Source organism: Xenopus laevis, chromosome 1L (assembly GCF_017654675.1).
Source record: "Xenopus laevis strain J_2021 chromosome 1L, Xenopus_laevis_v10.1, whole genome shotgun sequence".
Taxonomy (NCBI): domain Eukaryota; kingdom Metazoa; phylum Chordata; class Amphibia; order Anura; family Pipidae; genus Xenopus; species Xenopus laevis.
This window is the reverse complement of record NC_054371.1, coordinates 98,688,488-98,713,087: the sequence shown is the minus strand read 5'-3', so window position 1 is coordinate 98,713,087 and position 24,600 is coordinate 98,688,488. Positions and strand designations below refer to the sequence as shown.

Genomic DNA, 24,600 nt, shown 5'->3' with positions numbered 1-24,600 from the left:
CCAAACCTGTGTGTTAGCTGCTGTTCAGTAGTGCTGCCACCTGCTGGAAGTTATTGTGTGCCCTTCATTTGCATAATGACTTTACCAGCAGGGGACAAGGTAGGGAAATCTCCTGATACTTCTAGTGGAGGAGTTTACTTAAACAAGGCATTCTGGGTAGAATACTCAAAGCAGTGTTACAATCTGAGCATGCTCCTGAAATTTGCATATTAGAGTCTCTGTTATAGTCACAGTATGGCCTCCCTCAGTGAAAGAACCCATTTGACAAAGTAAGGGATTTTTTTTAAACTTGCAGTTTTTTCAAAAAACGATATATGTGGTTTGATTAAACGTGTTTAGCTTGTACTGGTCAGATTGTTAATATGTGTTTGATTTTGGCTGTGATAGGTGCCCTTTAAGAGTGAAGGCAGGGATATTTATTGCCCGCAATTAAATATTTGCAATGACAGGCATCAAATCTCCCGCAAATGCTTTCCCACTGGCAATAAAGCAAATCACAGGTGAGAAAACATACACAGCAATTAAGAAATATCTATGGATTTAGTTACTTCTTGTACTGAACAAGACTATGAAGCAGGTTTCACTTTAGCACTTCCTGACCCTTCTGGCCACACAGAACTTCAAAGGAGCTAATAAAACTAATTACTGAGATCACCTACCAGGGGGCGTCCCCTTCAGTTTGATAGTGATTTTGGAAGGCACCCAGTTCTCCATCCAGGACCTGGCCAGAGCTCCCCAGTTCCTGTGGCACATGGGTCTAGACATCAATGAAATGCCCTCAGTATCCCATTCTCCTCACTAGTACCACAAGCTATCCCCAACATGGAGCTTTGTATCATCTGGATGCAGATGACAACAAAGATCCCACACTCCTCCCCATTGCCTCTTACCCAACAGAGAGTACCCACTTGATTTGGCATCTGATAAATATATCCAGATAGGACTGAGGATGATGCTGGTGGTGAAGCCTCTCCATGCCACCTGAGGCAGGAGCGGCCATGCTTTTACCCTCACTCTTTATCTATCTTTTAGCCAATTCTCTGTCCAGGAACAAATATTATGTTCTAAGACAACATTCCTTAATTTAACCAGTAACCTTTTGTGTGGCACTGTATCAAATGCTTTGGTCTAAGTAGATCACATCCACTGCCATCCCAGAATCGAGGCCCCTGCTCACCTTCTCATAAAAATAAATTGTGATGGGCAAATTCACTAACCGCCGAAAATTCAGCATCGCTGGCTTCGCCAGGCGTAAATTCGGCTGGACAACGATAATTCACGAAGATCCAAAGTTGCCCACAGGGTAAAGAATGCTGGCAAAGTTGCGCTAGTGAAAATACACTCAGCAGTTCGTAGTTATGCTAGCGTTGGCTAATTTGCATACGGTGTGCAGGTAAAGTACAATGGCCTTAAATGCTGCAACAAATACATTACACTACACAAGGCCAGGGAACCTTAATAAAATTATATAGAGGTGTTATATTGCCCTACACATGTGCCCACAGTTTAGTTTAGGTGCCATATGTTATCAAATGTAGGGTGGAAGGAGGGTACCCCAAAAAATTTTTTCGATCTTTTTCAGCCTACCACCCTGTAAAAAGGAAAAGACGCCGGCATTTTTTGGTACTCCTATCTACTCTATTGCACTTCGCCTGGTCTGAGGTGGCGAAGGCAAGTCTGGCGATAGAGGTAACGGTCAGTAAAATCAAAAACTTTGTGGATTTGCATAGTAACGCTCTTTTGCCAAAGCGAACATTCGCCTGGTGTTGTGTGAAATTGGGCCAGAGTCTATCTCTGAAATTACGGCAGTGGCTGTTAGTAAATCGGTGAAGTGCCGAAATGATGTCAGACTGACTGGCCTATAGTTTTGAGGCTGAGAAAGGTATTCCTTTTTGAATAGCGGCACCACATTAGCCAGTCTCTCTGCACCATGCCAGATCTCAATGATTCTTGAAAAATGTAGTAAAGAGGTTTGGCAATCACAGAGCTAAACTCACTAAGTATCCTGGGATAAATACTCTCTGGCCCCGGATGTTTGTTTATCTCACGCACTCACTTCTCCCATACCCTATTATGGAACAGGCCTGCTCTAAACCTAATCTGAACCATTTGGGTTATTTTTTATGATTTACAGTTTATAAATGTCTGTTTTAATATATTGAATATATATATATATATATATCTATATCTATATATATATAGATATATATATATATATATATATATATATATGTTAATGGATTAGTCAGTACAGTAAATAGAAACCTACTAAGGATAAGGGAAGTCCAGTGTCCTTGTATGTGCCTTGCAGGGTAAACAGTCAAAGCCATTGTTTATTGTAATATAGTAAACATAGGTATTGTTATCCACCAAATAATACCAGGCAGACAATAGCCTCATAAAGCCAATTTATTTGATTAAGACCTGGCTGAAGAGGCATAAAGTTCCTAAAACAATGGCTGAGTATTTGCTATTTTTTGAAACAATTTTGCCTATATCAGCAGTTGGGGTTAAGGGTTTAACAAGAAATCTGGGGATAAAAGCACAGCCTTTGCCTTGGGTCAGGAGCTTCACCTTGGACTCTTGAAAGAGTGCCGGGAACTTGGATCATCGCTTGATTATCGGGAACCTGAGGTTCATGTACCCAAAGGCTGCGGAGCTCCCCGATTGCGCTGATTGATTGATGCTGAACTGGCTATTCCTGTAATTATCACCATACAAAGCTAAGTAAAGGTTTTTTAAATTCTACCTTCACTTGTATGTGTGTGTACGTTATTGCTCACAAACAGTTTATCAAAAGGTTTAATTATTGATCCTGTATTGAATGCATTAATATTTTTATTAATTAATAAAATTATTAATAGTTATAAAGGTTCACCCCTTTATTATATTAGGAGTAGTCAGTGGGATTAACCCTTTTGGTACTGTGAAGTGCAGAAATAACTTATAGAATTGATAGTACAACTTTGTATGGTAGTAGTGGCAGTATTATAGTGGCTTGTGCAGGGCAAATATACTGTGTTAGGGATAACAATAATGTTCTGCTGGTTAGAGGGGTAGATGATCAAACGGGCACCCTTCCCACGTGGGCTAGTTCCAGACCCTGGACCCACGTTGCTCGCGAATTGGTTAAATATCAGCAACCTTTTCAGGTGACTAACCCTAGTCACCAATTGCTAAATTTAGATTTGTCTCGGTATTCTAGGACAGAGCAGAAGGCAGCAGCACAAGTGGGTTGGTTGTGTTTTCAGGTGCTCATGGAGGAGACAATTAAAAGAGAGACAGTTGATCTTGAACTGCAGGCAGTTAAAAAAGCACTGTAAGGAGATGGAAACGGAATTTTCAAATTATGTAGTAAAAACAGTTAATAAACAGTGCAAAAAGAAAGGGAGAAAATCACCAGGAAAGGTTGCAAAATTGTAAAAAAAAAAATTCTAATTTTAAAATTTTAATATTTGCTATGGGGCTAGACATTTTGACATTTCCCAGCTGCCCTCAGGTCATGTGACTTGTGCTCTGATAAACTTCAGTCACACTTTACTGCTGCACTGCAAGTTGGAGTGATGTCATTACCCCTCCCTCCTACAAGCTGCTGTAATGTAAATAGAGCCTTGTCTGCTGAGCCTGTCAATTGAACAATAGGCAGGAATCAAGATAAGCTCTCACTGACACCACTTCAGAAGGACTGAAATAAGATAGTCCTGTGATCACTGCCCCCACTTACATTTCAAAAAAAAAAAAAAAAAAATTATATATATATATATATATATATATATATACATACACAATTCATTTTGGGCACTGGAAAAAATATTTTATATAGATAGTTTATTTATATTTGTTTACACAAAAATGAAACACAGGAGAAACACAGGAGTACACTCCCAGGACTGATGACAGGGAATAGAAAAAAGGATAAAATAAGGACATACTTCAAAACCAGGGAAACTTAAGAGGAAGTCTAGGAAGGGTTAAAATAGCACAGGAGAAAGGAGGCAGTAAGTAGTTAATGAAAAAAGAAGTATTGCAGGCAGGAAAGGAGCATGGTCTGTGTGAGGTGGATAGCAGAGGGAACTCACAGCTCCTTTACCTCATCTAGTAACCAGTAAAACAAACTAGGAAGGCAGCAAGGAGAGAAAGTCCCCCCTCCAAAGGAATGCAGAGAACAAACTTACAGAACGGCTGGAGCTTTGATAGTGTCTGTTGGAGGAGGGGCTGCTAGTGCAGCTGTAGAGCAGGCAGAACGTAGGAAAGTGAAAGTAATTGCTTCCCTGCAAACCATGTGACCGCTCTCCTCCAAACATCACACGCATGGGCAGAGAGGGGAGGGGGAGTGTACAGCTAGATTCTCATGTCGTAGTGCGACCTGGCTTTTCATTACAGAGTGGCTGCCTCCAAACACACAGGTAATGCTGTGCCTGCTGTTAGAGCAGCACAGGACGAATGTGTAATGAGCAGAAATGGAAGCCCCCATAACAAAATACAAACTAAAATAACTTATGCATGGATTTGTGGATTAACATTTTATTTGCCAGACAGTGTTTATGGATGTGTGTTTTTTATAAAAATGCCAAAAAAAAAAAAAGTTTAAAATGACGAAAGATTCCCTTTAAGTAAGGACACTTGTGAATAAAGGAGACTGGGGGGAGTTAGCCCAATTGTCAAGTGCAGACTCAGATGAAGAGAAATAGGAGATGATATAGAAGAAGAAGAATTAAGACCAATAGTAACTACCAAACAAAGGAGAGAAGTCACCCAAAGAGCAGGCAATATTAACAGAGATCAGGATTATAGAGGAAATGCAGAAGCAGCAGAGCAGCAATATACAGAGGAAACTCGTTCATATACTGCTGGAGAGTTTACAGAGCTGGGTCAAAAATTTGCTCAGAAAGGTGGTTAAACAATTCTTGAATGGGTTTTGAGAGTGTGGGATTTGGGTGGAGATGGTATCATGCTCACCATTAGGGAGGCAATAGGATTAGGGAGCATTGCAAAAGACCCTCGGGTGAGACTTTATCTCAGGAGAGCACGTGATACTACTGTAACTTTTTCCCTGTTGCATTTGATAAGGGATTCAGTTTTAAAAGTATATGATACCCCCACTGAAATGATGGATTCTACCCCATGGCGTTTTATAGGGGAGGGAATACAGAGGTTAAGGGAATATGGATATGTGAGTGGTTTGATTGCTGACCCATTAGCTTTGGCACCCCCTAATACACCTACTGTAAAAGAGACATGGCTCCTTTCACTGCACACATGAAAAACAAGCTGCTAGCAGGATCTCCCATTCATTTGAAAGCCCCATTGTTTACTATGTTAAGTGCTTTAGATGCCACGCAGGCTGTAATACATGAAGCTGCAACATTGTTGGGACAGTTGGGCGAGTTAGAACGTACAGGCGAAAGAGTTCCTAGACAATGTGTAATTGCAGAGAGGGGTACAGAAAGATTAAAAATCAGCCGCAGACAGTTGTTTTATGATTTGCTTCAAAGTGGGGTACCAAAGTATGAAATAGATGATATTTCTACTGTTGATTTGTTAAAACCAGAGCCGGGCCAACCCGGCCAGACGCCCTAGAGAACCTGGCCAGCCACTGCGCCAACTGACAGCTCGTACGTTGCGCATGCGCAAAACTGCACGTATGTGCGAAACTGCGCTCGTGCGCAAATGCGCATTTACTCACAGGAAGTGCATATACTCACAGGAATAAAAGCAGCGGCCGGGGAGAGACGGACACTGTGCTCGTGCGGACATGCGCAGCAGCGGATTTATGCACTAAAATTACAGCAGCGGCCGGGGAGAGACAGGACCGGACATGGGGTAGGTGACAGAGCAGGGGCTTTGGGCCCTAGGCACCTGCCTACTCTGCCTACCCCTAGTTCCGGCCCTGGTTAAAACTCTGGAAACAAAAAAGGGGGAGGTTAAAAACAACCCAACCAAAAAAGGTAGCAACCAGTGATATAGAGGATGTTCCTGTCACTCCTTTAGCCCCTTTTACAAAAGGGAAATCTAACCCATACAGGGAAGGGGCTGAGCAGTGGCGGAACTACCGGGGGAGCAGGGGGTGCAATTGGGCCAGCGCCCCCGGCAGCTCACTTTGTGGGCCCCTAGGATCATGCTATCATTTATTTAGAGCACTGGACCAGAGTGTTTGCGAAGCGGCCCCATCCCAATAGCTGACCCGCTTCACTAACTTGCAGCAGTTCTAGGTAATAACTGGTTGGTAGTGTCTGCCCATAGCTGTGTTCTGACTTCACATGATGTCACAAGCAATGAAACATGGTCAGAGCATAGGACCCTGTGATGCTAGTGGCTGGCCTATACTGTGCCTGCACAGCTGCACGTAGATTCTACATTTCAGGCAAGAGGCAGTAGGCTTTACCCATCACCAAGCATGCACGCTTCTATAGGTGTGGGTGCGAAACTACCGGGAGTGCGGCTGCAACGTGCCCTCTGATGTCGCGGGAGAGAAAAGAAAATACTTGGAGGGGGGGGGAGAGAGAGCATGAGAGCGAAGCAGCAGCAAGGAGTACAAATATAAGGTCAGCTGCTGCCCCTCCCCACTCCTTGTATTACAGCAGTCCTCTTCTAGCTGTAACTCATGTGGGCATTCGGTGTGCAGGACTAACTGAATGGCTGCAAAGGCACTATTTGTTTATTTAGGTTAGAGACGTGATAAGGCTACAGAGCTCTATGTTTGTGTCTGATAACACTGAAATAATGGTCTGCTGTTTTACTGGCTTCTGTGAAATGTGTGTCCGTGATGTGTATGTTTGTGTGTATGTATCCATGTGTGTGTCCTGAGCGATGGAGGAAGCCGATAGGCGAAATGCGTCAGCGTGATTACGCCCCTACGCTCTAACCGTGTAGAAGCACCGAGCGTGTTTACGCCTGCGATTCTGAGCATCGCCGCTCGTGATTTCTAAAAAAAGCAGCACAAAGTTCCAAGGGACGCCGAGGAAACCCAAGTGCCAGAAGGACTTTACAAGGACATTTCAATGCTCTGTACCAGAGTGTGTTTGTGAGTGTGTTTTTACTTTTTTAGTAAAATTTTTAAAAGCGCTTCTGCACAGGATACTTTGTTTAATCTCCCTATCAAGAGACTTAGGAAGAAGGCCTGGAGTAGAGAACATCCTGTCTGTGTTTCACATTAGTTGAAACTCAGTTCTTGTGAGTATATAATACCACCGGAAAGCAACAATCCGGATTTGTGTTGCTAACCTCACTATCCCCTAGTAACGGATCCACCCACCCCCACCTGTTCTCTTTCTCTTCCTGATTGAAATAAGGGTGAAAAAAAGTTTTAAATGAACACACATGGTGAATAAGTTAACTTAACACACAATTGTATGTTTCTTTTTGCATCACAGTAAAAATGTGTTTTAAGTAAGTGTTGGAGGACACTGTGGGTGTGTTTTTTTAATATTGAAATTACTACACTATATAAACTTTCTGTTATCTCCCCCCTCCTCTCTGAGGGATACAGCAACATCGTCTATTTCTGTGAAGCTTTTGTTTGGGCAGAGGAGGGCCCTAAAAGAAGTTGCTGGATTTTGGGGGAACTTCAATCCCGGATTCGTTTTTTACATTTGAGCTATCTTGTGTTAGGGAGCTGTTATCTGGTTACCTTCCCATTGTTCTTTTGTTTGGCTGCTGGGGGGAAAAGGGAGGGGGTGATAGCGCTCCAACTTGCAGTACAGCAGTAAAGAGTGACTGAAGTTTATCAGAGCACAAGTCACATGACCAGGGGCAGCTGGGAAATTGACAATATGTCTAGCCCCATGTCAGATTTCAAAATTGAAATGGAGAAATGGATTTCAGTGCAGAATTCTGCTGGAGCAGCACTACTAACTGATTCATTTTGAAAAAAAAATTTCCCCATGACAGTATCCCTTTAACCTTTTTACTGCCAAGAACGTAGCTCCTACGTTCTTTTGAAAAAAGGCTTTAAGTGCCAAGAACGTAGGAGCTACGTTCTTTACTAAAACAGTGCTCTCTCTGCACACACTGCAAAATCAGCGTGCAGAGAGGAGCTTCAACAGCTTCCTTGTCGCAGCAGCTCACATGTTCCAGCTCCGCCCATGCACTTCCTGCTGCAGTGACTCAGCGTTTCTCAACCCTACAGCACTGTAAAGGACTCCTCTTAATCTAGAGTTTACTTATTTACAGGTATTTACAGGCATTTACATATACACAGTACACATACTAGAAAAAGTAGTTTTTTTTTTTGATTTTCTGATTTTTTTGATTATTTACATACTCACATACACATATGCACACATGTATACACTTTTTAGAGCTGTACATCCATGCATACACAAACACACACTTATAGGGGTTTTTTTTTTAGTTAATTTTCTAAGTTTCCCTTATGTTATTTCCCTAAAAACTTTAGATTTCACAGCATGACTACTGGATCAAGCATTCTGACCTCTAACCACGCTGTCGGATCAGTTATTTTGTTATTTCGTTAATTTTCCTAATTGTATTTGCTTTTTTGTGATTTTTATGCTTGCATTGTTTTCCCTTATGTAATTTTTTAGCATCATTTACACTTTGATAATTTGGGGTAGAAACACATTTTTAGCAACTCTGTGTTCGGCAGAATGTGTACTTTCCAAAAATATATGGTTTTGAGGGGTCTTTGTACTGTTAGGTGGTCTTACGGCACATTATATGCAGTGTGCTATGTTCACAGAAGGCGAATTGACAGCCGAGAAAATTCTTATGCACTGTTTTTATTTGGGGTCCGTATGTGCCCACCGGCTTTGGTACGTGCCCACCTGCTTTGGTATATCTATGCATATTGGGCATCAAACTGTTCAGTAGACCCTTGGCATCAATATTTAGGGTGTTTTCTAATTGTATGTAAGAAATTGGGTGAGATAAATGCGACCAACTGCAATATTTTTAGGCGATTTTCAGAAATATCATAAAAACCACTGCCTTTAGCATTGCTTTGCAGTATGTACATTTGGAGTAGAAAGATAGTTTTAGCAAATTTTTATTTGGCACAAGGTGGACTTTCCAAAAATATATGGTTTTGGGGGGTCTTTGTACTGTTAGGGGGTCGTATGGCACATTATATGCAGTCAGAGTGCTATGTTCACAGAAGGCGAATTGACAGCCGAGAAAATTGTTATGCACTGTTTTTATTTGGGGTCCACACGTGCCCACCTGCTTTGGTATATCTATGCATATTGGGCATGAAACTGTTCAGTAGACCCTTATCGTCAAAATTTATGGTGTTTTCTAATTGTATATAAGAAATTGGGTGAGATAAATGCGACCAACTGCAATATTTTTAGGCGATTTTCAGAAATATCATAAAAACCGCTGCCTTTGGCGTTGCTTTGCAGTATGTACGTTTGGAGTAGAAAGACAGTTGTAGCAAATTTTTATTTGGCAGAATGTGTACTTTCCAAAAATATATGGTTTTCGGGGTTTTTTGTACTGTTAAGGGGTCTTACAGCACATTATATGCAGTCAGGTCGCTATGTTCACAGAAGGCAAATTGACAGCTGAGAAAATTCTTATGCACTATTTTCATTTGGGGTCCACACCTGCCCACCTGCCACTATCAAAAAAGCACAATTGTGGTCCAAGAAAGGTGCAAAGCTAATATTACTAGACTGAACTCGTGACATAATATGGCTTGATATATAAAGCCTATCAATCCGGGACTGAGACACACGGCCATCCCTCACCGTAACATAGGTGAAAGCATTGGTTTCTGGGTGTTGTTCTCTCCAGATGTCTACCAAGGAGAAATGGGCAATGAGTTCCCGCAAAGCTGAATCCCTTTTCTGGGGAACATTTCGGTCCCGAGCCTCAAGGGTGTAATTGAAATCACCCCCTATAATCACGGCTTCATCTGAGTCAATTGTCTCCATATAGGCTGATAAAATTTCAAAAAAATGCTTCCTCTCTGGTCCAGTAGTTGGGGCATACAAGTTTATCAGATTGTATGTTCCACTAGACTCCCATACCCGGAGATGTAACAGATGGCCTGGGATGACAGAATTAACGCTCAGTACCTCTGGCTGGAAGGATTCTGAGAACAAGGTCACTACCCCACATGATGTCCATGTGAGGTGATTAAAAAAGACTCTGCCCTTCCAGATGCCAGGTCGCTTCAAGCTCCTGAGTGATATGGGTCTCTTGGGTTTTCTTGGGAAACTCGCATAGAACCCTCCTTGGCGTAGAAAGGAGAGTACCTGAAACATTCTAAAAGGCTCCGGACAGCCATTTGTATTAAGAGTGCTTATACTTAGAGCCATTATTGTGTGTTAGAAAATGCTTTAGCCCTCACAGAGGTCTGGTGAGACAAACACTTTTTGTGTAACTTAATACTACGGTGATAATCTGCAGTTCCATAGTTTTTGGCCTCTTTTATGACCTTGATGTATTGTCTCACAGAACCGATCACCAAAGTCAAATCATGCCACTTCTCTAGAGCCATATGTAGCTTCTTCTCCAATTTAACACCAAGGGTGCTCTCAAGAAACATCTTGAGTTCCTCAGCTGGGATGTTTGGGGTTGAACTGTGTCAACCTCCTCTTCGATGTCCCCCTCATCCATGAACTCTTCTTGGCTAAGGGATTGATAATTCCCCCTCTCCACTGGTGCTTTGATAATATCTACACAAGAAGTTGCAGGAGAAGGATCAGAAGCACCTGCTATCTGGAGACCCTGCAACGGCTCAGATAATACTTTAATTTTACTTGGAACACCTTTGGAGGTGTTTGGCTCAGGTGTAGCAGATGGAATTGGCTCCTTATCAACAGGAGCTTTAGAGGCTCGATGGGCAACCTCTGCCCTTTCCACTGCCTCCTGTGCCTCCTGAATGGCAATAACATTGGGATCAGGGGAAGAGAATGGAGGAGAGATCTTAACATGCACAGTAGACCTTACCGAGTCAGTCTGGCTATCCTCCATATTTACAACTCCAGCCTCATTATCCTCCCTCACAGCATTGTCTGCAGGGTCCTGTATGGGGGTTGTCCCAATATTCTCCATTTCTTGGAGTGAAATACCCTGAGGCACTAAACACTGAGGAACACTTACGGCCCACTCTGCAGGGGTTTCATTAGCTGTCCCTTTATACTCCAGGGGAAGATCTCCTGTTGGAGACAGATGTATCACCCCTGACTCTGTGGGGAGACCCATAATCCCGTGTTCAAATTTCTCCAGACCTTTTATCTCCTCTCCCCCAACTGAGTCTATAGGTGCATGGTCTGGCACCAGTTGATTGCATCCAACAGTTGGACCAGACAATATCACCACATGAGGAGCAGATGTTTTGCTGCCGTTTTTGCCATTGGATGGGGGTGCTCCATCATTGACCACTAAAACCCATTCCTCAGGTATCATCCTTTTCGATTTAAATTTCCTCTTCTTTTTCTTGTCATTTGAAGAGGAAATGCTACTCTCTGCTTCCAACATGACAGGTGTTACAACCACCGGCACCCCCACACCCGGTTTTGGCAAAAACAACTGCAGCACTGGGGGATGCATTGACATACCTCCCCCTTATATAGCTTGAGTAAAGAAGGAGGAGGTTTGGAGGTTTCAGAGGTGGGTTGTGTAACAACCACCTTAAGGTTCTTTACTGAAGGGGATTTCTCCTTTGAGGAGCCTGCAGCAATAGCTGTAGCAGGGTATGATGTTGCATTAGAAGTACTGGGGGCAGGAACTGGGACTGTGGTCTTAATATGCCCTTTGGGGCAACTCTGGCGAGGTTCTTGCAAAGGAAGCACCTCACTTCTTCTGTGCAGTAAAAATTTTTATACAGCACCCCCTCAAATGGAACACCAAAGGACCCCTCAATAGTATCTTGACCCCGAGGCAAAAGTAATTGCACCTGCCTTTTAAAAGAGAGGATATGTCTCAATCTGCTCTCCTTGCAACCCAAGGGAAGTTTAGAAATAGTTGACTTTATTTCACCGAGGGCTTGCAGGTGGGGTAGCAATAAATGGTCTTGCAGGAAGGGGGGCACATTAGATAGGACTATCTTTATGCCTAATCCTTCTAGGGGTTCTACAGGGATATAACTACCCCCTACTGTGATGCCTCTCTGCACTAGAGTATGCACTGCAGTTGGTGTACGGGCAAATATTATGGCTTTCCCATACATTTTACTTGCTGCCCACCACTTCAGCTGCAGCTTTTATGTAAGCCTCTATGCCATGAGCTCCTGTCATTAGACATCTAACCCCATGCTTCCTTGTAAGCTGCTCTACCCCAGCAGTGACTTGGCTTGGGTTGTTGCTGGTAGCCACTGCCTGTGCAAAACTTTTAGCAGGGGTCACATTGGCTGCAGCAGCAGAAACAGAAGCAGTGGAGCTTTTAGACAAAGGCTGTGACTGGTGCTTTTTAGCATAGCTACAGCCAGGTTTTTCAGCTCCTTTTCCTTTAGGAGCCTGAGGTATTTTTTTATAATTTTGTTTTTTATTCCCTCCCATTATTTTACATAACAATCCACAAAAAAGTAATCTTAATTCTATTAATCAACAAAAGTAAAAGCAACAATGAGAAGCTTTAGCAGGGAGAGGGTTAATAAAAGCAGGTGCCTGGGAGTTGCACTGCTACTAGAAAATGTTTTATTTTCTTAAATCCTTCTCCCTTTAGCTTTCTCTCCTTACAAAACAAGGATACAAATAAAAACACACACACAATCTGTGCAAATAGTGATAAATTTCAACTGAAATTAAATACAAAAAACAAGTGAAACTGACACCCAGGTGCGGGGGAGGGGTAGGGGATCTGTCAGTGAGTTTGTAGCCCACAGGAAGTGAAGGGAACTGGGCTAGCAATCACTCACCTTCTGGGTCAAAATAAAAATCGATTTCAAATAAAGTAAATCACTCAAAACTCCCCAAAATTCACACACCAAGTAGCTAACACCTTCACACACCAAATGAGAACAAAAAATCCAGCCTTAGACAGGGATTTCTCTGCTTAATTTGAAATCAAACAGAGAGCTTTCTTTTTTGTGGCTTCTGCAGTATTTGGAATTCCAGAACTGATAACTCGTATGGGGTGTCTTTGTTCTGGGGCCCCTATACACCACATATTTAGGTGCACCTATGCATATTGGGCATCAAACTGTTCAGCGGACCCTGGGCTTTCATATTTGGGGTGTTTTATCTTGGTATATAATGATATGTGGGAGATACGATGCTTCAGAGTTGCAATATTGAGTTGATTTTCGGTAATGTCATAAAAATTACGAAATGTAGGAAAGCTTTGTGGATTGGTACTTTTGAGTAGAAAGACGTACATACCCATTTTAGATTCGTCATAATGTGTACTTTCCAAAAGTATATGGTTTTCTGGGGCGAACATACATTTTTGTACTTTTGCCCCTTGAAAAATGATGTAAATGTGCTGATTTTGCAGTATTTGGAATTCCAGAACTGATAACTCATATGGGGTGTCTTCATTCTGGGGCCCCTATACGCCACATACTTAGGTGTACCTATGCATATTGGGCTTAAAACTGTTCAGCTGACCCTGGGCTTTCATATTTAGGGTGTATCTTGGTGTAGGGATGTGAAAATCTTAGACACCCTTACACTTTACAGACAGGCACATCCCTAGTAATATGGACACCTCAGTGGGTCCTTATGGGGACCTTGTGCTTATGTAACCCCTGCAGTTCACACAGTGTACACCAGATGGCACTGTGCCAGAGTATAAAAGGTTTAGGAACCATGTGCTCTGGGTCCATTGCTTTAGCCCAACCAAGCAGGCTGGAAGGAAATGGGTAGTGTCGACCCTAGGCACCTTGGGGGGCCTAGGGGACAGCTATACTCATTTTATAGATCACTCTAGGAGTGATAGAGAGGTTATTTAGTTGAGCAGCTCAAGGCTCCGCCGAGGAGATTAGAGGGATTAAGATCCCAGGGTATTACTGACCCAGAGTAAGGAACCAAGTGTTGAGATAGGGATGTCAGGAGTTCCCCTAGTCTGCCACTGGAAGATATCCTGAAAACTGGGCAATACCCATCACATGCTGTCAACTTACTCTCTGCTGTATATTCCCTAGCCTGTGGGGATTCAGCCTATACGTGCTGTGAGTATATGCTTCCTTTATGCTGCTGTGTATGTTCTATACTCCATTGTGGATCAATGTGCTGAATGATCTATGTGCTATTGTTCAATAAACACAGTTATATGTTCAACCGTTAAAGAACCATCATTGTGCTATCGCACCAGGTTACAGTTACACTACACCCTTGCCTCCACACCGTTGCGAGGGCTTACCCCTGAGAAAGAGAGCTCATCTGTGGTCTCAGCCCACAAAGGAAAGTAGCTAAAACTGCCCTAGCACAAGTCAGTTTACTATAGCGCTACATTGGTATATAATGATATGTCGGAGATACAATGCTGTAGACTGGACACTTTGAGGTAATTTTTCAAAAATGTAACACATTTTTATAAAAACTGCTAACTTTAGGAAAGAATTGCAACTTGGTAGTTTGGAGTACAAACAGGTCCGGACTGACAATCTGTCTGTTCGGGCATTTGCCCGAGAGGCTGCTCTATTTTTTCTTTAAGTGGGCCGATCCTGATCTCTACACCTTATTAGAAAGTGCCACTGCCTTTCAATGCATCAGGCGGGCTCTAGGACCGCTCCTGCATCCTCTCTCCACTGTTGCTCTGCCCCTCCCACTCCTCTGTTCTGGTGCTGCCGTGCTCTATGCAGGCCCGCGCGCTATCAGGAGGCTACAGTCCCAGGCCAGCAAGATTTAGATTTAAAGGGGGGCTGGCTGTGCTGCTCTTTCAGGATTAGCTGGCCCCCCTTAAGATCGTGAACATTGCTGAAGACCGGATCTCTCTCTGCACATCATTTCTGTGAGTCTTTGTCACTCTCTGTCCCTGTCCCTCTCTGTCTCCTTCTGCATTGTCTGTTACTCTCTCTCTGCACTCTGACTCTCTCTCTGTCACTCTCTCTGCACTCTGACTCTCTCTCTGTCTCCTTCTGCACTGTCTGTCACACTCTTTCTCTCTCTGTCACTCTGTCCCTCTCTCTTCCCCTCTCTCTGTCACTCTGTCTCTCTCTGTCACTCTGTCCCTCTCTCTTCCCCTCTCCCTGTCACTCTGTCTCTCTCTGTCACTCTGTCCCTCTCTCTGTCAATCTGTCTCTCTGTGTCACTCTTTCCCTCTCTCTTCCCCCCTCTCTGTCACTCTGTCTCTCTCTGTCACTCTGTCCCTCTCTCTTCCCCTCTCCCTGTCACTCTGTCTCTCTCTGTCACTCTGTCCCTCTCTCTTCCCCTCTCTCTGTCACTCTGTCTCTATCTGTCACTCTGTCCCTCTCTCTTCCCCTCTCTCTGTCACTCTGTCTCTCTCTGTCACTCTGTCCCTCTCTCTTCCCCTCTCTCTGTCTCTCTCTGTCACTCTGTCCCTCTCTCTTCCCCTCTCTCTGTCACTCTGTCTCTCTCTGTCACTCTGTACCTCTATCTTACCCTCTCTCTGTCCCTCTCTCTGTCACTCTGTCTCTCTCTGTCACTCTGTCCCTCTCTCTGTCACTCTGTCCCTCTCTCTGTCACTCTGTCCCTCTCTCTTCCCCTCTCTCTGTCACTCTGTCTCTCTCTGTCACTATGTCCCTCTCTCTTCCCCCCTCTCTGTCACTCTGTCTCTCTCTGTCACTCTGTCCCTCTCTCTTCCCCTCTCCCTGTCACTCTGTCTCTCTCTGTCACTCTGTCCCTCTCTCTTCCCCTCTCTCTGTCACTCTGTCTCTATCTGTCACTCTGTCCCTCTCTCTTCCCCTCTCCCTGTCACTCTGTCTCTATCTGTCACTCTGTCCCTCTCTCTTCCCCTCTCTCTGTCACTCTGTCTCTCTCTGTCACTCTGTCCCTCTCTCTTCCCCTCTCTCTGTCTCTCTCTGTCACTCTGTCCCTCTCTCTTCCCCTCTCTCTGTCACTCTGTCTCTCTCTGTCACTCTGTACCTCTATCTTACCCTCTCTCTGTCCCTCTCTCTGTCACTCTGTCTCTCTCTGTCACTCTGTCCCTCTCTCTGTCACTCTGTCCCTCTCTCTGTCACTCTGTCCCTCTCTCTTCCCCTCTCTCTGTCAATCTGTCTCTCTCTGTCACTCTTTCCCTCTCTCTTCCCCCCTCTCTGTCACTCTGTCTCTCTCTGTCACTCTGTCCCTCTCTCTTCCCCTCTCCCTGTCACTCTGTCTCTCTCTGTCACTCTGTCCCTCTCTCTTCCCCTCTCTCTGTCACTCTGTCTCTATCTGTCACTCTGTCCCTCTCTCTTCCCCTCTCTCTGTCACTCTGTCTCTCTCTGTCACTCTGTCCCTCTCTCTTCCCCTCTCTCTGTCTCTCTCTGTCACTCTGTCCCTCTCTCTTCCCCTCTCTCTGTCACTCTGTCTCTCTCTGTCACTCTGTACCTCTATCTTACCCTCTCTCTGTCCCTCTCTCTGTCACTCTGTCTCTCTCTGTCACTCTGTCCCTCTCTCTGTCACTCTGTCCCTCTCTCTGTCACTCTGTCCCTCTCTCTTCCCCTCTCTCTGTCACTCTGTCTTTCTTTGTCACTATGTCCCTCTCTCTTCCCCTCTCCCTGTCACTCTGTCTCTCTCTGTCTCTCTCTGTCACTCTGTCCCTGTCTCTTCCCCTCTCTCTGTCACTCTGTCTCTCTCTGTCACTCTGTACCTCTATCTTCCCCTCTCTCTGTCTCTCTGTCCCTCTCTCTGTCACTCTGTCTCTCTCTGTCACTCTGTCCCTCTCTCTGTCACTCTGTCCCTCTCTCTGTCACTCTGTCCCTCTCTCTTCCCCTCTCTCTGTCACTCTGTCTCTCTCTGTCACTCTGTACCTCTATCTTACCCTCTCTCTGTCACTCTGTCCCTCTCTCTGTCACTCTGTCTCTCTCTGTCACTCTGTTCCTCTCTCTTCCCCTCTCTCTGTCTCTCTCTGTCACTTTGTCCCTCTCTCTTCCCCTCTCTCTGTCACTCTGTCTCTCTCTGTCACTCTGTCCCTCTCTCTTCCCCTCTCTCTGTCACTCTGTCTCTCTCTGTCACTCTGTACCTCTATCTTACCCTCTCTCTGTCTCTCTCTGTCACTCTGTCCCTCTCTCTGTCACTCTGTCTCTCTCGGTCACTCTGTCCCTCTCTCTTCCCCTCTCCCTGTCACTCTGTCTCTCTCTGTCACTCTGTCCCTCTCTCTTCCCCTCTCTCTGTCTCTCTCTGTCACTCTGTCCCTCTCTCTTCCCCTCTCTCTGTCACTCTGTCTCTATCTGTCACTCTGTCCCTCTCTCTTCCCCTCTCTCTGTCACTCTGTCTCTCTCTGTCACTCTGTCCCTCTCTCTTCCCCTCTCTCTGTCTCTCTCTGTCACTCTGTCCCTCTCTCTTCCCCTCTCTCTGTCACTCTGTCTGTCTCTGTCACTCTGTACCTCTATCTTACCCTCTCTCTGTCTCTCTCTGTCACTCTGTCCCTCTCTCTGTCACTCTGTCTCTCTCTGTCACTCTGTCCCTCTCTCTGTCACTCTGTCCCTCTCTCTGTCACTCTGTCCCTCTCTCTTCCCCTCTCTCTGTCACTCTGTCTCTCTCTGTCACTATGTCCCTCTCTCTTCCCCTCTCCCTGTCACTCTGTCTCTCTCTGTCACTCTTTCCCTCTCTCTTCCCCTCTCTCTGTCACTCTGTCCCTCTCTCTTCCCCTCTCTCTGTCACTCTGTCACTCTGTACCTCTATCTTACCCTCTCTCTGTCACTCTGTCCCTCTCTCGGTCACTCTGTCTCTCTCTGTCACTCTGTCCCTCTCTCTTCCCCTCTCTCTGTCTCTCTCTGTCACTTTGTCCCTCTATCTTACCCTCTCTCTGTCTCTCTCTGTCACTCTGTCCCTCTCTCTGTCACTCTGTCTCTCTTTGTCCCTCTCTCGTCCCCTCTCCCTGTCACTCTGTCTCTCTCTGTCACTCTGTCCCTCTCTCTTCCCCTCTCTCTGCACTCTCTGTCATTCTGTCCCTCTCTCTGTTTCTCTCTGCACTCTCAGTCACTCTGTCCCTAGGAACCAGACGGCTTTAATTACAAACTGGAGAGCTGCTGTATAAAAAGCTAAATAAGTTAAAAACCACAATTAATAAAAAATGAAAACCAATTGCAAATGGTCTCAGAATGTCCCTCTCTACATCATACTAAAAATTGAAGGTGAACAACCCCTAAGGCAGCTCTTTATGCGCATACATTTTTTCAGTTTTACCCCAATATATGAGTGGATGTGTACAAGTCAGACCATTGCGTTTTTACATGTGGGCTGCTTTGATTTTTTTTGCCTGGGCTGCTTTTTACCCCCAGTCCGGCCCTGAGTACAAATATATATTTACACATTTTGAACTCAGTAGAATCTGTTATTTCCAATAAGGGGTAGTTTTTAAGGGTAAACCTACTGTTAGTGGAATGTTTGGCCTTGAAATCAGATGTATGCAGTTTTGTGGAGCGGTGCTTTGGAAATATGGTAGTTTACTGCTTCGGAGTTTTTGATCTATCGAAGTAAGAAATCTCCATAAAACTATATAAATTTGGTATTGGCTCATTCGGGAGACACAGAACTTTCCAAATCTGCCATGTTCTCTTGCATAAAATAAATTAAGCTTCTGATATATTTGCGTTTGTATCATGTGAAACTGTTTTTTTTTTTATACACTTAGAAGCCCATATCTTTTTACAGGACTGGAATGACAACTAAATTCTAGCATATTTTAAAAGCTTAGGTTGTCCTGAAAAAAACAATATCTTGTTTTCGTGGGTAAACTAAAAGACCCCCCCCCCCCCCCAGGAAAGTCCCCTAAAGTGAAACAGCAAAAAATGTTCAAAAACGGTCTTGCAATAGAAGTTCCAACTTGGCCATATTGGCTGGCAGTGAAAAAGTTAAATAACTCAAAAACAACAAAGAATATAAAATGAAAACCAATTGCAAATTGTCTCAGAATGTCACTCTCTACATCAAAGGTGAACAACCCTTTTAGGAGGGCCCAATTGTAAATTTCTGTACCGGGGCCCTTAGGGGTCTAGTTACGCCACTGGGACTGAGGACTTGGCTAGGAGAGGAGTTGGGAGGTGCCCAGCCCCATAGATTGACAGGATGGCAGAACCTATGTGCCACTGGTTAAAATTAACACAATGAAACCAGGGGATCAATGCCCTTATGTATCAATGGCAATATATTGGCAGGGACAATCAAAACCACAAAAGGTTACTGCGCTCCTAGATACAGGAGCAGAAGTAACTTTGTTTCATGGAAATCAAACACGACAGAGTGCAGGAATGGTAGCTATAGAGGGATTGGGAGGTCAACATACATTGGCTCACAAGGTTCACTGCAGATTACAGATTGGAAAGGGTCCCATTTTTAAAGCACGTGTATTAATATCTGAGCTACCTGATAACATATTAGGAATGGATATTTTAAGGGGCCAGACTATCCATTCTGATGCAGGCATGTATGTATTTGGTACCTCAGTTCGTTCTTTTTCTGTCTCTGCAGTTAAACCAATTCTAAGGGGACATGACAAATGGACACCAGTGTACATCCCTCCGCCTAAGCATCCTGTCAATCTCATCAATATCGCATACCCGGAGGACAAAAGGAAATTACTGAAACAATACAAGCCTTGCTAGAAGCTGGAGAATTTTGACCAGCAATAAGTCCATTTAATGCTCCAGTTTTTCCTGTAAAGAAGAAGGATGGAAGCTGGAGAATGTGGATTATCGGGGTTAAACAAAGCAGCCCCACATCTTGCTGCTGTTGTTCCAGATATGGTTTCTATTGTCAAGGACATTGCCCAAACTGCTTGAAATTAGCATGCAGTATTAGACTTGGCAAATGCTTCCTTTTCCATTCTTATAGCTGAGGAGTCTCAAGACCAGTTTGCATTCACCTGGAGAGGCAAACAATATACACTAACTGTAGTACCCCAGGGGTACATACATTCTCCCACAATCTGTCATGGACTGGTAACCAGGGATCTGGCCATGCTGCCTACACTGGACTGTAAGCTGTATCATTACATTGATGATATTATGATTTCAGGCAGCTCAGAGGAACAAGTGAAAATGGATTTACAAACAGTGTTGACATGTGTGCAGAAAAGAGGATGGGCTATAAATGCAGAAAAAATCCAAGGACTAGCTAATAGTGTCAGATTTCTAGGAATGATCTGGGCTGTAACAGTGAAGACTATCCCACAGCCTGTGTTGGACTCAATTGCGGCACTCAAATCACCCAAAAATGTAAAGGAAGCCCAAAGTTTGTTGGGCCTGCTGGGATTTTGGAGGCCTTTTATTCCGCACCTGGGCCTCATTATCAGGCCTATTTACAATATTACTAGGAAAAAGGCTGAATTAATTTAGTGATCTGAGCAGCAATTGGCACTCGACGCAGCCAAAGAAACTGTAAGGACTCATCATTCACTAGGTCATATTCAACCAGATCACCCATTCTTTCTAGATGAAGCAGTGACAGATCATGGAATGTCTTGGGGATTGTGGCAAAAAGGGCCTAATCCAAAAGATAGGAAAATTCCTCTGGGTTTCTGGTCTAAGCAATTTTCAACTGCACAGAAAAAGTACAACCCATTAGAGAAGCAGTTGTTAGCTGCTTATTCTGCTTTGCAACATGTTGAGCCTACCACCAAACAGCAACCTGTGACTGTGAGGACCGATTTACCTATTGCTGGGTGGGTGAGACAGGAAGGGCTACAATCCCGTACAAGTGTGGCCCAGAAACAGACCTTACTGAAATGGAAATGGTATGTGAGTGAAAGAGGGGGAATCTTTTCCCAAGATCCTAGTCAGCTATCACAACAAATTGCTGGCCTTGTTAGTTTTGAATCAAATTCACCTCAATTGCTCCCAATGCAAATAGAGGAGTCTCCATTCAAGGAAGCCCCACCATGGATAGAATCATCAGCAGAAGATAAACTACAAGCATGGTTTACAGATGGTTCAGCTAAAGTGACTCCCAAGGGCCGATATGGACTGCAGCAGCCTTCCAGCCTAGTTCAGAGACTGTGATTCATCAAACTGGAGAAGGAGGTTCTAGTCAATATGCTGAACTACAGGCAGTTTATATGGTTGTCCAAGAAACCTTGGGGGACTTGGTTATCTATACAGACAGCTGGGCTGTATTTAAAGGACTCACTACCTGGCTTTGTACCTGGAAAAAAGACAACTGGCAGGTAAACGGGGTGGGCCAAAAAGTATGGGACTATTTATTGTTTCAAGGAAAAATAGGTTTATACAAGTTGGCCATGTTAATGCTCACAATGGAAATATAAACAATGAAATAGCAGATGGACTAGCACAAGGCTTTAATGCACAACAAGAAGAGACTACCTTGGAACTGCTGGGCAAATGAGCTCACAGCCAAACAGGACATAGAGGAGTTCAAAGTACTTGGCAGTGGGTACAGCAGAGAGGAATACCTCTAACACAGATCCAATAAAGGACAATATTGTTCAATGTCCTATATGTCAGGAAGCTAAGAAATGGCCACCCATAACCCCTTTGCCTGGAAAAATGAATCAAGGACAAAAGTCAGGTCAAGTCTGGCAAGTGGATTATATTAGATCCTTGCCTGGGGGAAGGGGTGGTTTGAGATTTTGTGTAACTGCTGTGGACACATACAATGGATTTTGTACAAGTATTTCCAACAAAAAGTGCGGATAAAAAGACTACCTTACGATTGATGCAATTATTGTTACAACATTATGGAATAGCTCAAGAAGTACAATCAGATAATGGCACACATTTCACTGGACAGACTGTAAAGCAATGGGTGGAGGACAATGGTGTACTGGGTGTTTCTCTACTACCCCCAAGCAGCAGGGTTGATTGAGAGAATGAATGGTCTTTTGAAGGAACAAATTCGCAAACTTACACCTGCTTGCACACTAAGGGGGTGGAAAAAGGTGTTACAAGAGGCAGTATACTTACTGAATAATAGATCAGAAGGGCATAGCACTCCTATTCAAAGAATGCTGGGAGGGAGTTGGAGAATAGTTCAGATTGGGTGGTTACTGTGACCAGAGCCGGACTGGGACTAAAAAGCAGCCCAGGCAAAAAAAATCAAAGCAGCCCACATGTAAACACACAAGTACTGAGTACTGAGCAAAAATGATTTCCTTTCTGTGTAAAGTTAAAACAGTACCTTGTACTTGATCCCAACTAAGATATAATGAATCCTTATTGGAAGCAAAACCAGCCTATTGGGTTTATTTAATGTTTATATGATTTTCTAGTAGACTTAAGGTATGAAGATCCAAATTATGGAAAGATCCGTTATCTGGAAAACCCCACTCTGAGCATTCTGGATAACAGGTCCCCATAACCGTATTGTTGTGTGGCAGGTGCAATAGGAATCTCAGAAGTATGCACTGAATGGGGTTTGAGAGCAAATCCATGAAAAAATGTCAACAAACTTAGATAAAATTTTGTTTCAATGTCAGTACAGTAAGTGTAGATAGGATACCTGGTTTAAAATAAACAACCTCTAGGCCAAATAAAGCGACACCAGCATGGGCGTCCACAGAGGGGGGCAAGAGGGGGCAGTGCCCCCCCCTGGGACCAGGCCCGGACTGACCATCTGTTTATTTGGGCATTTGCCCTAGGGGCCGCTCTGTATTTTTGTAAAGTGCGCCGCTCCTGATCTATAATGTTTATTTCAAACTGTGGGCTCTAGGACCGCTCCTCCGTCCCAGCTCCCACTGTGGCTCCGCCCCTTCCACTCGTCTCCGTTCTCATGCTGTTCTGTGTGCAGGCCTGCCTGCCATCAGGGGGGAACAAGGAAGAACGGAAGTACAGGAACTGATGTGGTAAGAAGGGGACTACATCGCCAGCAGTCACTGTGAATCTCTTTAGCCTGCACTCTCTCTCTCTGAGTCTTTGTTTCTCTCTCTGCCTCTCTCTCTCTGTCCCTCTGTCTCTCTCTCGCTGCACTCTTTCTTTCTCTCACTGCACTCTGTCTCTCTCTGTGAGTCTCTGTCTCTCTCTGCACTCTGTCTCTTTCATTACACTCTCTCTTTCACTGCACTCTCTCTCTCTACTCTCTCTCTCTCTCTACTCTGTCTTTTTCTCTCTCTGCACTCTGTCTCACTGCACTCTCTCTCTCTACTCTCTCTCTCTCTCTACTCTGTCTTTTTCTCTCTCTGCACTCTGTCTCACTGCACTCTCTCTCTCTACTCTCTCTCTCTCTCTACTCTGTCTTTTTCTCTCTCTGCACTCTGTCTCACTGCACTCTCTCTCTCTACTCTCTCTCTCTCTCTACTCTGTCTTTTTCTCTCTCTGCACTCTGTCTCACTGCACTCTCTCTCTCTACTCTCTCTCTCTCTCTACTCTGTCTTTTTCTCTCTCTGCACTCTGTCTCACTGCACTCTGTCTCTCTGCACTCTGACTCTCTCTGTGAGTCCCTCTCTTTCTACAGTCTCTATCTGTCCACCAATGAAGTTTTTTTTTTTAACTTTTATGGGGGGCCCCTATCCTAACCACCAATTGTTTTTTTTAACTTGTATGGGGTCCCTGGTAACCAGTGGGTTTTTAGTGTTTGTTTTATCTCCCATGTTTGTGTGGCTTTTATTACTGTGGTGTTGGGTCTGGGACTGTCATCTAGATCTAGATCTAGGTATTTATACATGTACTGGCCCCTGTGCCATCTGTTTGTGAGTTCTGGGGGTATTTATACATGTACTTGCCCCTGTGCCATCTGTTTGTGAGTTCTGGGGGTATTTATACATGTACGTGCCCCTGTGCCATCTGTTTGTGAGTTCTGGGGGTATTTATACATGTACGTGCCCCTGTGCCATCTGTTTGTGAGTTCTGGGGGTATTTATACATGTACTTGCCCCTGTGCCATCTGTTTGTGAGTTCTGGGGGTATTTATACATGTACTTGCCCCTGTGCCATCTGTTTGTGAGTTCTGGGGGTATTTATACATGTACTTGCCCCTGTGCCTTCTGTTTGTAAGTTCTGGGGGTATTTATACATGTACTTGCCCCTGTGCCATCTGTTTGTGAGTTCTGGGGGTATTTATACATGTACTTGCCCCTGTGCCTTCTGTTTGTGAGTTCTGGAGGTATTTATACATGTACTTGCCCCTGTGCCATCTGTTTGTGAGTTCTGGGGGTATTTATACATGTACTTGCCCCTGTGCCATCTGTTTGTGAGTTCTGGGGGTATTTATGCATGTACTTGCCCCTGTGCCATCTGTTTGTGAGTTCTGGGGGTATTTATACATGTACTTGCCCCTGTGCCTTCTGTTTGTGAGTTCTGGGGGTATTTATACATGTACTTGCCCCTGTGCCTTCTGTTTGTGAGTTCTGGGGGTATTTATACATGTACTTGCCCCTGTGCCATCTGTTTGTGAGTTCTGGGGGTATTTATACATGTACGTGCCCCTGTGCCATCTGTTTGTGAGTTCTGGGGGTATTTATACATGTACTTGCCCCTGTGCCATCTGTTTGTGAGTTCTGGGGGTATTTATACATGTACGTGCCCCTGTGCCATCTGTTTGTGAGTTCTGGGGGTATTTATACATGTACTTGCCCCTGTGCCATCTGTTTGTGAGTTCTGGGGGTATTTATGCATGTACTTGCCCCTGTGCCATC

The 24,600-nt window shown here is 44.3% G+C and overlaps 1 long non-coding RNA gene across 1 annotated transcript; it reads left to right on the top strand.

Moving 5' to 3' along the window:
• The first annotated feature begins 2,483 nt into the window (after positions 1-2,483).
• Positions 2,484-21,968, top strand: LOC108712047. The gene is made up of 2 exons (XR_005960784.1): positions 2,484-2,733; positions 19,485-21,968. It is a non-coding gene; the product is annotated as an uncharacterized LOC108712047 (long non-coding RNA).
• Positions 21,969-24,600: the final 2,632 nt, after the last annotated feature.